The 14,655-nt window shown below is 35.0% G+C and overlaps 1 protein-coding gene across 2 annotated transcripts in view; it reads right to left on the bottom strand.

Annotated features, from left to right (window-relative positions):
* Window positions 1–14,655, bottom strand: part of EYS (EGF-like photoreceptor maintenance factor) — a 1,566,128-nt gene that overhangs the window by 1,452,683 nt on the left and 98,790 nt on the right. The window lies entirely within an intron of this gene.

The raw sequence follows: 14,655 nt of genomic DNA, 5'->3' as shown, positions 1-14,655 counted from the left end.
GATTTAATGACACACATAAATTTGAGACATAGTATAAACAGTTACAGTGAACAGTAATAGTATGGTCACAGGCTACTTATAGGGTTTTATTTATAGTCATCTTTACTTTTTTTTTTTCTAAATAAAGCAATCTTGTAGTGTAAGTGCCTAGGAATAAGCTTTTTTTACGTTAACTGATTTAATTAATTAATTAATTAATTAAATTTTTATTATGTTATGTTAATCACCATACATTACATCATTCGTTTTTGATGTAGTGTTCCATGATTCATTGTTTGCGTATAACACCCAGTGCTCCATGCAGAACGTGCCCTCTTTAATACCCATCACCAGGCTAACCCATCCTCCCACCCCCCCCCAGAACCCTCAGTTTGTTTTTCAGAGTCCATCATCTCTCGTGGTTCATCTCCCCCTCCGATTACCCCCATAAGCTTTTTTGATTGTAATGGCAATGCCTGACATTAAGCTTTTAATTGCCAAGGCATCCATTTCAGACACCCATCTCAAATAAACATATTGCCATCTGTATGACACAGAGACTAGCTACACAACGAGATAAGAAGACAGGCCTTCCCCACCCATGAAGTTCTCTTTATACAAATCCCTGTGTAACTAAATAACTGGCCACTTCCTTTCCCGCTCTCTAATTCCCACTCTTTCGTTCTAAATTCACCAGTAAAGAGTGAATCTGTGAAACCGTAGGTGCCCCACTCTTGACCCCAATAAATGCACAACCCCAGGTCCACATAGTCTCTCTTGCTCGCTCTCTCTGCCAGCAACTTGGCTGCTGGCCTGTGGGTATGCCCTTTACACCCCAGTACTTGAGTAATAACCTTGTTTATCAAAGATCCCTGATGGTTGGTGCAAAGTACATCTTGTAAGCATAAGAACCACAGAGGCCACAACATTGGCTCCTGTGGGGGAAACGTATATGGAGGCTGCCAAGAGTAATATCAGCCCTGGTGAGTGCCCCAGGTGTTCCTAGCTGATAGCATCTCTATAGATATGTTGAGACACACAAAACAAATCTGGATTCCAGGTTACTGCAATTCATTAGCTGCAATCAATAAGATGCTAAGAATACATGGTGTATTGTCTTCCTTTGCCCTCACTCTCATTAATTTGTGAGAAATATTCCTGTACTTTAAATCATGTTTAGCAAACTTTCTATTGAAAGTGAATGGAGCACCAAATTAAATGACAATGTATCTCTCTAAAGTAGATACTAGAGATTTTAAGGCCAAAATAATACTTTTCTTCTTCTTTTTAGAGAGAGTGAGGGAGAGGGCGTGTGGAGGGGGGGCAGAGGGAAAGAGAGAGAAAGAATCTTAGGTATGTTCCATACCCAGCACAGAACCCAGCACGGGGGTCGACCTCATGACCTGAGCCGAAATCAAGAATCAGGCACTTAACCGACTGAGCCACCCAGGAGCCCCCAAAATATTTCTTAAGACTAAGTTGTTACAAACTGATTTAATAACAAAGTGAATTATATCATATATTAATTATTTCAAATATCTTATAAGAACACAGGATAATTTCATAAAAGAAGGAATCAAAGGCCATGTTGACACAGTTTAACTGAAATAACATCAGTAAAATACTTTAATAATTCTCTTTTCCTACTGTTCAAGGTATAGCCTGGCACTGGCACCTTGTAGAATTAAACCATTCCCTCATTTATGTCAGGAATACCATCCATTTTTTTTTTAGCACCTACTATGTGCCAGCAACTAGGCTAATTATTTTAACACTATTTTCTATTTTCTCATTCAATCCTTATAAATCCCATGTGATACATATCATTACCACTATATTAAATGAAGGAACAAACTCAGAGGAGTTAAGAGATTTACTTTGGTCATATAACTAATTTTAGAGCTGTTATTAAAATTAAGTATGGTCTTAACTTTAAAAGTATTGTATCTGTTACTCTATTAATAAAACCTGTTAGGACATGTTTACCTTACTTCCCTCATTCTGAGGATCTACCTAGAAACCCAGAAATTACTCCAAGTACCACTTTGTTGTGAAAGGTATCATTCCCACTCTTTCCTACTGGGGATAAGGAGTAGCAGGAATAAGGAAACACCAGAATATCCTCAAATTTTGGTGGGTTGTACTTATCATGTCTCAATTCTCCTTTGCGAGAGAATGAATCAAACTGTCCAAGACTAGCTAAGGACATGTGTGTTATTTGGTCTTATATTGTTCTGGAGTATGGTTTCCAAAGAGAAGGATCAGAGCTATAAATTAAGTAAAGAACTAATATTCAGTCCTTCATGAGATCAGATCAACAGGTTGCTGAACGAAGATTAGGGAGCAGCAACTCTGAGAAAGAGGTTTCTAAACAAAGCAGAACTTAATAATTATGAAATATTGTGCCGAAGTGTTAGCACTCTCACAATATACTAAGAAGGAAGCCCCAAAACACCATCTTTAAAACTTGGCCCAGGGAGGTTTAACCCAAAGGCAGAGGAAACCCATAATGAGAAAATTTTCCTGTTGAGTTACAGGCTATCAACCCTCCATGTCTAAATTCCTACTCCTAGTTTGAAATCTAAGAGGAGCTTTTGAATCTCATCCTAATGATATCCTAACAACTCAGCCTGCAGCCAGGGAAAGAAAAGGCTTAAATAGTATTCTTGCCACTTAAGAATTTAAACCAGAGAAAACAAAAACAAAGAAAAATAAATAAAAGCAAACTCTAGAATAATATGGATGCTTTGAGAAATTCTATTACAAAAGTGCAAGTAAACATGAAAGATGCTAAAGATAAAGGGAAAATACATAAAAGAAGAGAGAAATTTCAAATAGAATCAACAGTTCAGCTCAATAAGTTAAACAGATAAGACTTTTGGGGCGCCTGGGTGGCTCAGTCGTTAAGTGTCTGCCTTCGGCTCAGGTCATTATCTCAGGGTCCTGGGATCGAGCCCCGCATCTGGCTCCCTGCTCGGCGGGAAGCCTGCTTCTCCCTCTCCCACTCCCCCTGCTTGTGTTCCCTCTCTCACTGTGTCTCTCTCTCTGTCAAATAAATAAATAAAAATCTTTAAAAAAAAAAAAGATAAGACTTTTTATGAAATACAATATAGAAGATAATATGGTGAGATAGTATATAAATAGGGAGATGACTTAGTGGCTAACAAAAATTAAAATAGAGCCAAATGAGTTAAGAAAGAAGTGCTTTGATGGGCGCCTGGGTGGCTCAGTTGGTTAAGCGACTGCCTTCAGCTCAGGTCATGATCCTGGAGTCCCGGGATCGAGTCCCACATCGGGCTCCCTGCTCAGCAGGAAGTCTGCTTCTCCCTCTGACGCTCCCCCCTCTCATGCTCTCTCTGTCTCTATCTCATTCTCTCTCTCAAATAAATAAATAAAATCTTTAAGAAAAATAAAAAAAAAAAAGAAAGAAGTGCTTTGAAATAAAAGTAGATAGAAATAAAATATGTTCAATATAAACAATAAAATCTGAATTGTCACCTCACTCCCCCCAAAAATGTCAAAAGTAGGGTACAATTCATACTTGAGAATATATAGCAAAAAGTGAAAGAAAAAGAAAATATAAAAAATGAACACTTAAAACACAGTGAATCAGAATATTTTAACAGTTTGATAAGGGCAAAAACACATTTTATGAACTGGTCTGTGTGAATATCAGAACATAATAGCTAATATTTGGCAATTTAAAAAATCTGTAAATTTTATTATATTTAGTTTTTCTACCCTTTCTTCATTCATATTTCTACGTTGAAAAAATAAACTATATTGGCCTACTTACACATTCCCTATGACATTACAATATTAAGCAAAACTGATTTTTTTTAAGTTTTTTTACAGGACATGTACAGTACCTAATAATTTTATTTTAAATGAAGATTTAGCACAAAATTACACTGACTACATTTCACATCAAGAAACAAGTACTACAATTAATATGGCTAGAGTCATTTATTTAAAAAGATCATGAGATAGATATTTTTCTGGAATGTGTAATTAAGAAATCAAGGGAAAGAACACAAATACACAAAAATAAAAATGCAAAAGGGAATATGAGGACAAATGGAAGCTAACAACACTACATATTCCTCAGTGCAAATATGCTAAAACGTTTATGTTAAAATATAGATTGCCAAAATTGAATAAAAATAAGAATAGCTGAATAGAACAAAATATTTGGTGGAACTAACTAAAAGATGCTAGGCTTATTTATTTATATGGATGAAGAATTCCAATTCCTATGAAATAGATGATTCTCATGGTATGTAAGTTTTGATCCTTAGAAAATGTATGCTAGCTATCAGAATTTGAATGCAAAAGCCTCAAAATGTACAACAGAAATAGTTACCACTAAACTCATATTTGAAAATGAAAAAAAGTATGTTGTATTCATTGACACAAAATTCTATTTCTAGGACTTTATCCTGAAGAAATACTCAGATGTAATAAATATACATTTATATCCATATTTTCCCCATGATAGTCCAAATGAAGCACCTACAGAAAGCAGAAACTGCTAATGCAAGAAGTCATTCTAGCCCACCACCCTAGTCTATCACCACTGTTCCCATATTACCAATAATCCAAGGACGTTATAAACAAGAAGCCAATTCCTGTCCAAATTGTCCATTCTTCTTCAGAAACCTTGGTCATCAAAAGTTTCATGTTAATGAATCTGATTCTAATTGTATATTTAAAAATATATATTTTATTTAACTAATTTAGTACCAATTTAGGTTTTTTTCATACATAAAGTGTAAATTTTGCGCTATCCTATTACTGTTGAACTGAGAAGAAACATGCTGTTCTCAGGCAACTGCAAGTGGTTCTCCATGACTAGAGCTCAAAGTAAATAATGAGAGTAGCAAGAGATGAGAGGAGAAAGAGATCATGAAGGAATTTGTAAGAGTTACCAATATTCAGAAGTATCAAAAACAAGAGTGAAAATCAGGAGACTGGAAGTAGGGAATGGGAATGAAAGAAAATAAACAACCAAGTATTAAAAGATGAAAGAAGCCTTGTATGAATCAATGGTAATATGTTGTTATACTGGAGACTGTGATTAACTTAAATCTTTTTAACTGAAGTTCAAAAAAAAAAAAAGTGAGATCGAGATGCTTCAGAGAGACAAAGAGTTGTCAGGTAAACCTTTAGATCTGAAATTAAGAGGAAGCCTCATCTCCTTACCTTCAAAAATGCTGTTCCCTCCTATTATCTGCCATCCACTGGTATATGTGGGATCATGTAAATCCATGGTGCTTCTCATGCCTCCACTTCTCCTTATACTGTGATCATTTCATAAACTCAAACTCTCCAGGGCCTGAACTACAGCACTAACCTTTCAGGCCGGCTCTACTACAACAGCTGCCACTCTTCCCAGAACATTGCGTCAACTTTACTGCCCATACCTTCACATCTTTTTGACCCTAACCATGCCAGACTTTCTACTGTGCATGCCAACACTATGGTCAACTCAGGCTGCTTCTCAGCTTTCCACTGCCCATGGCTTTGCTGACTTCACTGATAACCTTTATTACTCAAACTGTTCCTATAAAATAGCTAGGGAACTGTTCTACCTCCTTAGAGATCCATGCATTTAGAAGAGTCTTATAGCAGAGGTCTGCATACTTAGGTCCTTTTGGTTTACATATAGCTCTTTACAATCAGGAGATCCATGGATGAATCCAGGCACTGGTACTCATTTCCACCCTTGAGATAAATTCTCCTTGTTGGAGAGAAATATTATTTTAGGGTTTCAGAGATCCTTTCCTCTTCTTTTTTTTTCTTTTTCTCATCTCTTCCTTCCTTCCTTCCTTCTGCTCTTCATAGTTCAGAAAAGCTCCCCCACCCCCAAAAAAAGAAAAGAAAAGAAAAGAAAAGAAAGGCTCCAAAACATTTACATTCTGTTAATGGTAAACTTATATTTCTTTGATGTAAAGCCAATCACATAATGTTTACTATGTTTTTTTGGGGGGGGCAACAAAAGTTAATTGTTTCACAAATCTGGATACATAATTTTCCTCGTGGAATGCCATATTTCTTCCACATGATGTCTACTTTCCTATCCACTAACAAATCCCGGGGCTTTGCTCACATAATTAATTTCTTTTAGTTCTAGACCTTAAATACAATTTCCTCCATGGATGTCCCATCTGCTTCAGGAGCCCTATTTTAGCACCTATTTTATATATGTACCTTGATATTCTATCATTATCTATTTATGTTCACCTATGTGAGTATATGAACATGTATGTACACACATGCACATGTACACACATACATGCACACATTTTAATTTTCATTTTTAATCCATATTCCCTTTTGAAATTTTTATTCTAGTCCATTTTATATTTAGAAAGAATATTTTCCAGTTATCTTCTTCAGATAGGTCACCTGGATGATAGGTTTTCTGATTGTCTGCATAAATATAAATATTTCTCTCACTACCCAATATATAGTAGTCATGTGTAAGATTTGGAGGAGGCAGTATTTTCTCTGGGTAGTCTATAGATGCTTTCTAAAGCTATAAATGTTATACCACTGTCCTGAAGCGACTAGTATTGAAAATAAACAATTTGATGCCATGCTGATTACTTTTCCTTTGTAGGTAAATTGTTTTTTCCTGCCTTAAAGCTTGATAGATATTTCACTGTGTGTTTTTTTATCATCAATCTAGCTTGGATAGAGTGTTTTTAATACTCAGACTCAGCCCTTGCTCCAGCTCAGAGAAATATTCTACAACTTGATTAATTATTCCTTCTCCTCCATATGTTCTTTTATTCCTTCTAGAGCTGCTATCATTCATACGTTAGATCTCCTTGATCTATTCTCCAAGACACTCAACTTTCTTCATCATGATTCATTAACTAATTCATCCATTAAGCTCTTCAATAAATAATCCTTGAGCTCCTTCTGTAGGTAGTTATTTTCCTAGCCACGGTGCATATTCAGTGAAAAAGTTTTTTTTGTTTTTTGTTTTCCTTTCCTCATGGTAGAGAACAGGAAATAAAGACTTAGATAAAGAATATTTCAAGAGAAATGCAGGTTACAGTATATGGCAAGCACAGGTTATTGCTGTTTTCTCAAAGTCTGCATCAGGGACAGCTTCATGGGCAATTACTATTTCATAAGACCAGGATAAATTTAGGGTGAGGTCATGTATGTACGTGAAGATAAAAGCAGATCCCTATGTATTTACTCTTTTCTCTACTTTAAAATACTTCTTCCATAAAGCATTCAAGATTTCCATAATTTGGATTACCACTTTCCTTCCAATTTTCCATCCACGTCATTAATTGATTAGTATGTTTTTTAGTTGTAGTCTTCATATGTATGTATATCTATGTGCCCTCCTCTGGAATCTTTTCACTTATTTTGACTACAGTTATCTAATTTTATATGACCTCTCTCTCCTCCAGAGATTCTAATATCCTCAATTTGTGATCGTTTTATTTTAACTCATGCTCTTCTCCTGTCTCTGGCCTCTCTTGCATCCAGAATTTTTCTTTGCTAACTCAGTGTCTTAAGTGCGGTATCCTTCAGTGAATGGAAGGAAAAATTGGGCCAAGAAAGTTGAAGAAACCAGGACATCAGTCCTCTCCTTACGGTCTCTGAGGCCAGAGAGATCCGGCCTCTTTCCTCCTTGGTATCACTGAGCAAACTCTCACTGAGAGTCTACAGTCCTTAAATTCAGAACTTAATTGACTCTTTATGGCAAAGGAGAACAAGAACACGTAAGTAAGTTGATTTCTGACCTACCCTCAAATAGTCAAAGTGTTTATACTGATGAAGTAGCTGCTATTTTCTGGTTATTGTTCTGTTGTCCCTCTGCTAATTTACAAATGCTTCCCAGCTCACAAAGCAAGAGAATCTGCATAAATTGCTTTTGTTGAGATTGTCAGGGAAGCTAAAACTTAACCTATTTATCTGATCAAGGTGTCTAGCAATCATTTTGGTCAAAAAAGTCAGCTGTTTTAAGTATGGGGAGAGGAGAAAGAAATGCCGTTCAGTTTACCATGTTCATGGAATAGCCAATGTATAATTATATTTTTGTATAAAACTATTGTTTTATAATAAATATTAAAGTAGTAGGAAACAGTAAATATTTTTAGAGGGTAGAAGGATGTAAACTAGAGGGTAAGAAGGATGTAAATAATTGTGATGAAAATATCCAAGGTGTTATTTTTAGTGGTAAAAGGGGAGCTAATATATAGAAGAACAGAGGACCTGAATAAGATACATGTAAGGAAAAGAAAAGAAAGATAATGGAAATAAAATATGATAATGGAAAAGCTAGGAGAAAATAACACACACTTTTATCTTCTCCTTTTCTTTTTCCTCCCAAAATGATTTCCTATAACTACCTGAAATGTCTCTCCATTATTGGGTTACAGTTTTAAGCCAATATTTATTAGACAATTAGCTTTACTCTATTTCTTGGATAGAGTATCACAAACTTTGTTCAATGACCTATGGAATACATACTACTGGTTTTAATGAGAAATTAGGCTCTTTTGGGGACACAGCATTGAATAAAACAGAGTAAGCAAATTTTATCACCAGCATTTTGAAAAATACTTCATCTAATGCAGTAATACTGGCATTTACTACATATATTTATTTTTAAAGTGTAAGGAATTCACAAAATAAAATGAAAATCAATGAACCTAAATAATTACCATATTTTAAATGTAAGTTTTTAAAATATATTTTTCAAACCCCCAAGGAAAACATAAGCTTAATAAAATTAAAAATGAAATGTTTCAATGCTGTTATAAATAATTGGTAGGAAAATTATTAATGTATTGAAACAATGAAGTAACCACTCCATAAAACAACAAAAATGAAAATTGAAAATTAAATATTATTTGATTTTTTTAAAGAGCTAGCTTCAAAAATAGTATGTCAACAGTGTCACTTATGGATTGCAAGCATATTCTTGCTTAAAGTTTTCTAGTTGCTGAAATGGCTCTTTCAAACTCTAAACTATTCTAGGAAATGGAAGGAGATAGTTATAAAGTAACTCTAAATAATTTTCTCTGACTCTGTTATCTTGAAATACTCCTATCACTTGTTTGAAGACTTGGAGGAGGTTTAGCTACATTTTTTTTTTTTTTTTCTGGGTCTTTACCATTCGATTATAAGTGAGTTGTAATTTTTGTCACAAAGAAAGCATTGTGATTCACTTTTGTCTTCTTTGGTTTCATAATCTATAGATGGAAATTCTGATGCAGAGTTACTTGTATCAATTTCAACACTGCCATGTACTTATTCCACTTCTTGGAAAAAAACCCTTTGAGGTAGATAGACTTATTCTTACAATAGAAGCTTTGCAAAACCACTATATGCTTGCTTACTGTAACTTGTTAGGGCATAGACAAATGTCTAACTTATACACTATTCATTTTATCAATTTATCTTTTCTGCTTAAACTGAGAAATTGAGTCATTGTCTGGATCTCAAAACATATATGATTCATATTTCACAGTTCTTTAAGCCTTAAAACAATATTATTAGACAAAAATAGCTATATTTTCTAATGAAAATTAGCATGTATACTAATTTATAATATATAATATTATGATTTATAATTTATAAAAACACTATAAGTTAAAGTAGAGAGAGTAATTGAGAACTATTTTCAGAATGTTTATCAAGATGGACAGGAAAGAAATTTTGAGGAGACAATTGAGCAAAACACCCAATGATGTGTATATCAAGCTACCATAGTTTCTGGGGGATATCCAATTGATTCCATCTTAAAAATGTATCCATAATTCAAGCACTTCTTTTCATGTCCTCTCCTATTCTGGTCCAAGTCACTATCTTCTCCTATCTAGATTACTGCATTAGCTCCTAATAGATCTCTTTACATCTATCTATGTCACTCCACAGCTCAACACAACAAAGTACCATTTTAAAAGATAAGGAAGATAATGTCCTTCATTTGCCAGCAACACTGTAATACTTCCTATTTTATTTAGAGTAAAATTCTAAGACTTACAGTGGCATGCATGGTCTGCAACTGTCCCTATCTCTGGTTTCCTCTCCATTTTCACTACTTTCCCCTGCTTTCTCCAGACCAGTTACACTGGTCTCATTACAGTGATTTCAGTAGCCAGGGATTGTGCTTGGGATACTTCCTCTGTCACGGACATTTTTCCTCCGGAGAGTTGCATGTTCCATCACCTTACTCAAATCACTGCTTTCTTAGTGAGGCTTTCATTCAATGTCCTACATATACTTAAATGAAGTCAAAACAAGGAGGTCAAGTGGGAGGCTATCAAACTGTTCCAGATGAGAATTTTTGGTGGCTTGAACAAGGGTGTTGACTTCATAATGATAAAAATGTTCATATCCACGAAATGTATTTATGAGAGAACAAAAGTGTTTGCTGATGATGGACAAGAAGTGGGCTGAGAAAGAGACAGAGAAATCAAAGATAAGTCTAAAGAACACTGACAGGAAAGCAGGTTTATCCAGGGATTGAAAATAAACCCATTAATTTGGAATATATTAAGTTTGAGATGCCACATCAGACATGTATGAAAGAAAGTGGACCCAGGTTTACCCGATGGGTTATAGAGTTAAACAGGTTTTGTGTTTTCAGGTCAATAGAACATAGAAAAAGAGAAAAAAGGAGTTTAAGAATGGATATATGGCTATGCTTTGTAAAAAGCAAAATGAAGACCAAGGCCAAGGGTGATAGGCAGAGGATAGTGAGTGCAAACAAATAATTAGAGGTGCCTGCTGGTTGTAGGAAAAAAATGACATAATTTTGGTGTTAAAGTACACAAATGAGTTAACTTGAAATACATGAATTGGTGATCAGAGAGTAGAAACTTAAATCAAAATGTTGTAGGGTATGCAATTACAGGTCAGGATAAATTATAACATATGACCATGGGAAATTTGCCAAGATCAGGAGGAAGAGGAAAAGTCATTACAAAATAATTGCAAAGAATGTAAGTAACCAAGGTGGGTGAATTTACAAGATGGATATCAAAGTCATCAGGGAAGATGACAACAGTGGTTGAGAAAAGGACAGCAAGCCAGATGCTAAAGCCTTTAGTAGGAGATGGGCAGGAACTGAGAGAAGAAAAGATACTTGAAAAGGAGCCTTGGGAGGAAGGAACAAAGAGTTAGAGACTAGTATAGATAATGTCCTATGCTAAAAATAGATAGGCTTTTCAGAGGAAGAAATATGGTCTGGATATGATAACAAGGGCAAGGCTTTCTATACATTTCCTTTCACAGGTTGTGGAAGAAGGAAGAGTAGCTACCTAAGGGAACTATACATCCTCAGGTTTCAGTTAGAAAAAGAAAGTATACAAAAGAGAATTTGCTGCTAACAACATGCGATCCAGAAGGCATAGCAAAATAGTACTGGATATTAAGAAGTATTTGATGTTGTGCAGAACATTATGGGGCTAAGATTCATTTGATCAAGTATGCCATGGAAAACTTAGAAGTCACACAATGTTGAGTCAACCTTTATGCACAGAGGTCTGCACTAACTTCTGTCATAATGTTTCATTATTTATTATTTACAGGGAAATTAATAATTCTAGGACTAATGCGATGAAGATCATACTGATGTGAACATATATTCTCAAAATGAAGCACTTAGGAGATCATATTTGAGGATGACTTCTGTCAATTATAATTCCCTGAAAATATAAAATTATGCTAACAGTAGTGGAAGCTACTTTTGATGAGGAAATGTCAATAATGTCTTAGATATTTTTAATTGTAATATAGTTTATAACCAGCATCTACAATGATAAAACTATAAACTTTAACAAACTTTTTTCTACACTAAATTTCAGAATGATTTATTCAAAAGAGGAAGTTAGCCTTATAAATATGGCTATTGATTTCAAGAGAAGAAAAATGCAGCAGCCAGCTTTTGATATAATTAACTCCAAGAAATTGAGGTGTCCTATTAGTTGAGAGTTACTGAGTGACCAAGTGGAGGCCCTCCATTAATTAACAAATTCTGATCCAAATGTGTGATTGCTATTTTAAAACACATCTGTCAGACTTAATGTGAAAATATAACTTTATTATATGTTGAAAGGAAATATGTTGACCTACGCATTTCTGTGTATATAGTGTTCTATTTGAAAGTCACATCGCATGCTTAATTAGGTTTGCTTGTGACACAAACTGAAAACCCTAATTCTACCCATGGCTGACATGGTGAGACATCATGCAAACTAATGAAATGCTGAAACTGACTTGAGGAAAATAAATTGTGTTAATACATTGAGTTGACACTTAAGCAGGGCAAACAGGCTCTAATTGCAGCTCAGTGAGTAGGAAAAAGGAAAATTAAAAAAGGAATAAGCTGTGAGAATAAAATAGAGCATCATTATCCCATGAAATATCTTAGAATTTGGGTGGAAAAAATAAAATTTAGAAAGCAAAAATATGCACATCACAAAATTTCTATTTTTTTAAAGATATAGTATTTATATATATATATTTCCAATATCTAGTTTATGGTGTCTTTTACAAAGATGACTCTCAATAAATATTTGTTAAACAATTGATTTTAGAGTAGAAAAAAATTATTGTAAGAGAAATACTCTAGCTGGTTTTATTAACATTTATTTCCTGATTAAGGTTTCCTCATTTCATTCTGATTGTTCAGAATGTGATTATCTTTATATATAGAAAATATTGGAGTCATTGCATTCAGCAAATATTCGAATAGATAAGTGTGTCTTCATATTTGTGTATGTGTGTGAGTGTGTGTGTGTGTGTGTGTGTGTGTGTGATGGCAATTAGGAGTGTGATTCATGATAGTCTTCAAAGCCTTTATGTGGTCTTATGTTAAAAATGCTTCCCAAACTAGTGTATGAGGAGGATTCAGAATCCTGTATGTCAGGTCACAATGCCCTTCGCTCACTACCTCTACACCTCCATCAAATAGGATGATGATCCCTCCATCAGGGATCCTAGAAAGCCTCGCTGGAACTGTGGTCTGAAGTGCCTTGGACATTTCCACTCATATAAATGGAATGGGGCTCACAGAGACCTGCCACTTTAGCAGGAGCTTCCGAGGGCTGTCCACTGAGCTCTGTGAGCTCTGACAAGACTTCACACCTCCAACTTAATGCCAGAACTCACAATCGCCCCACCATGATCCATGTTTGAGGCCATAATGGTTAACCCCTTGTTACCATTTACCCCAGACACTGCAAGAACCCAGAGCCTCCCAGGTCCTTCCTCACCATTTGGATCTTTTCCCCCAATCATTTCTATACACATTTTTTCATTTTGACTCTAATCTTTTAGTGGTGGCTACTCTTTCTCCCTCACCCCTCATATTTCAGGGGCTGGATCAGGTAGGTATCCTTTTTCCTCATTGTGTCTTCAAAAGGATCACTGTCTCATCCTTCTCCTTAAAAATCTCGGTTATTTGAAGATGCCATCAAACCATGCTACTCATATCTCCTCCTGTTGCTTTCATAGCCGGCCTTCCTGGGCATTCCCTCTAATTCTTTAATGTTTAACACCTGGCTTATTATATCTTTTTGTAATATAATCCCAGTCTTATTTGGTTATTTCAATATCTGCAGAGTTGATCCACTTAAAATTCTAGCATTTTGGAGGAGGATACTGAGGAAGATTTCAATATTCATCCTAACTTTACAACCTATTCCCACTGTAGTATTCCATATACTACCATCATGCATAATTCTATTCCTTCCATAATCTTAAATTCCTTAATATTAATTTCAAGTATTTCATATTCCACTCACAGCCTCATTTCTCTTTCCAGCTCACTCCTTCTAGTCCTTTTTTTCTCCCCAACAATTCTCCACTCCTCATAATCCACTGACCCTACCAACACTTCAATGTCTCTTATCCCCTATCATGTCATCACTTCAATAATTACCTAAATTATATTACATGGTCCATTTCTATACTTACTTCTTGCATACACCCTCAAATCATTTGCCCCAATTCCCTCCATTATTGTTGCCTGGTTAAAATTCAACCCTAGTTTAATTCAACACTCAGGCTATTTTATGTGGGCATATGAATAACAACATGTGGTTTGAGGATGTAACACTTGACTGTAAATTAATCTTCACTAATTCTTCACTTCAATTAGGATCTCTATTGATATGTATCAATAATGTTATTTCCCTCCTACTCATCTGTATAACTATTTCACACCTTCTCATCTCACCTTGCTTCCTACCTCACTTGACGAATTAATCAGAGGACAGTTTCCAAATGATTACTCACCACATATTCAAAGCACCTCTGTAAGTACAAATATTCTACTTTGCCTGCTATCTCAATTGATGTAACATACACCATCCTATCAAAGCCAACTCCTTTGCTTGTATACTATATATCCCGTCCTATCTAGCCTAATATTTTAAAATAACCTACTTTGAACTTTCTTCAGCTGCCACTCTATTACTTATATTTCTGCTACTCTTTATAGATAAAGTCCAGTTCTTTCATTCTATTCACTTGTAGACTGAGTATAATCAGTATTTTTCCCCATTCTTCTTCTTCTTTGTTTTGTTTTGTTTGGATGGCTCATATAGGGAGTGAATTTTTCCCATTATTCTGTCAAAATGTTCCTTTAAAAAGTAAAAACTGAAAAAAACAACCACAAAGCAACAACGAAACATT

The sequence above is a fragment of the Halichoerus grypus genome, chromosome 9, assembly GCF_964656455.1.
Source record: "Halichoerus grypus chromosome 9, mHalGry1.hap1.1, whole genome shotgun sequence".
Taxonomy (NCBI): Eukaryota; Metazoa; Chordata; class Mammalia; order Carnivora; family Phocidae; genus Halichoerus; species Halichoerus grypus.
The sequence above is the reverse complement of the archived record's forward strand: the minus strand, read 5'-3'. Positions and strand labels throughout refer to the sequence as shown.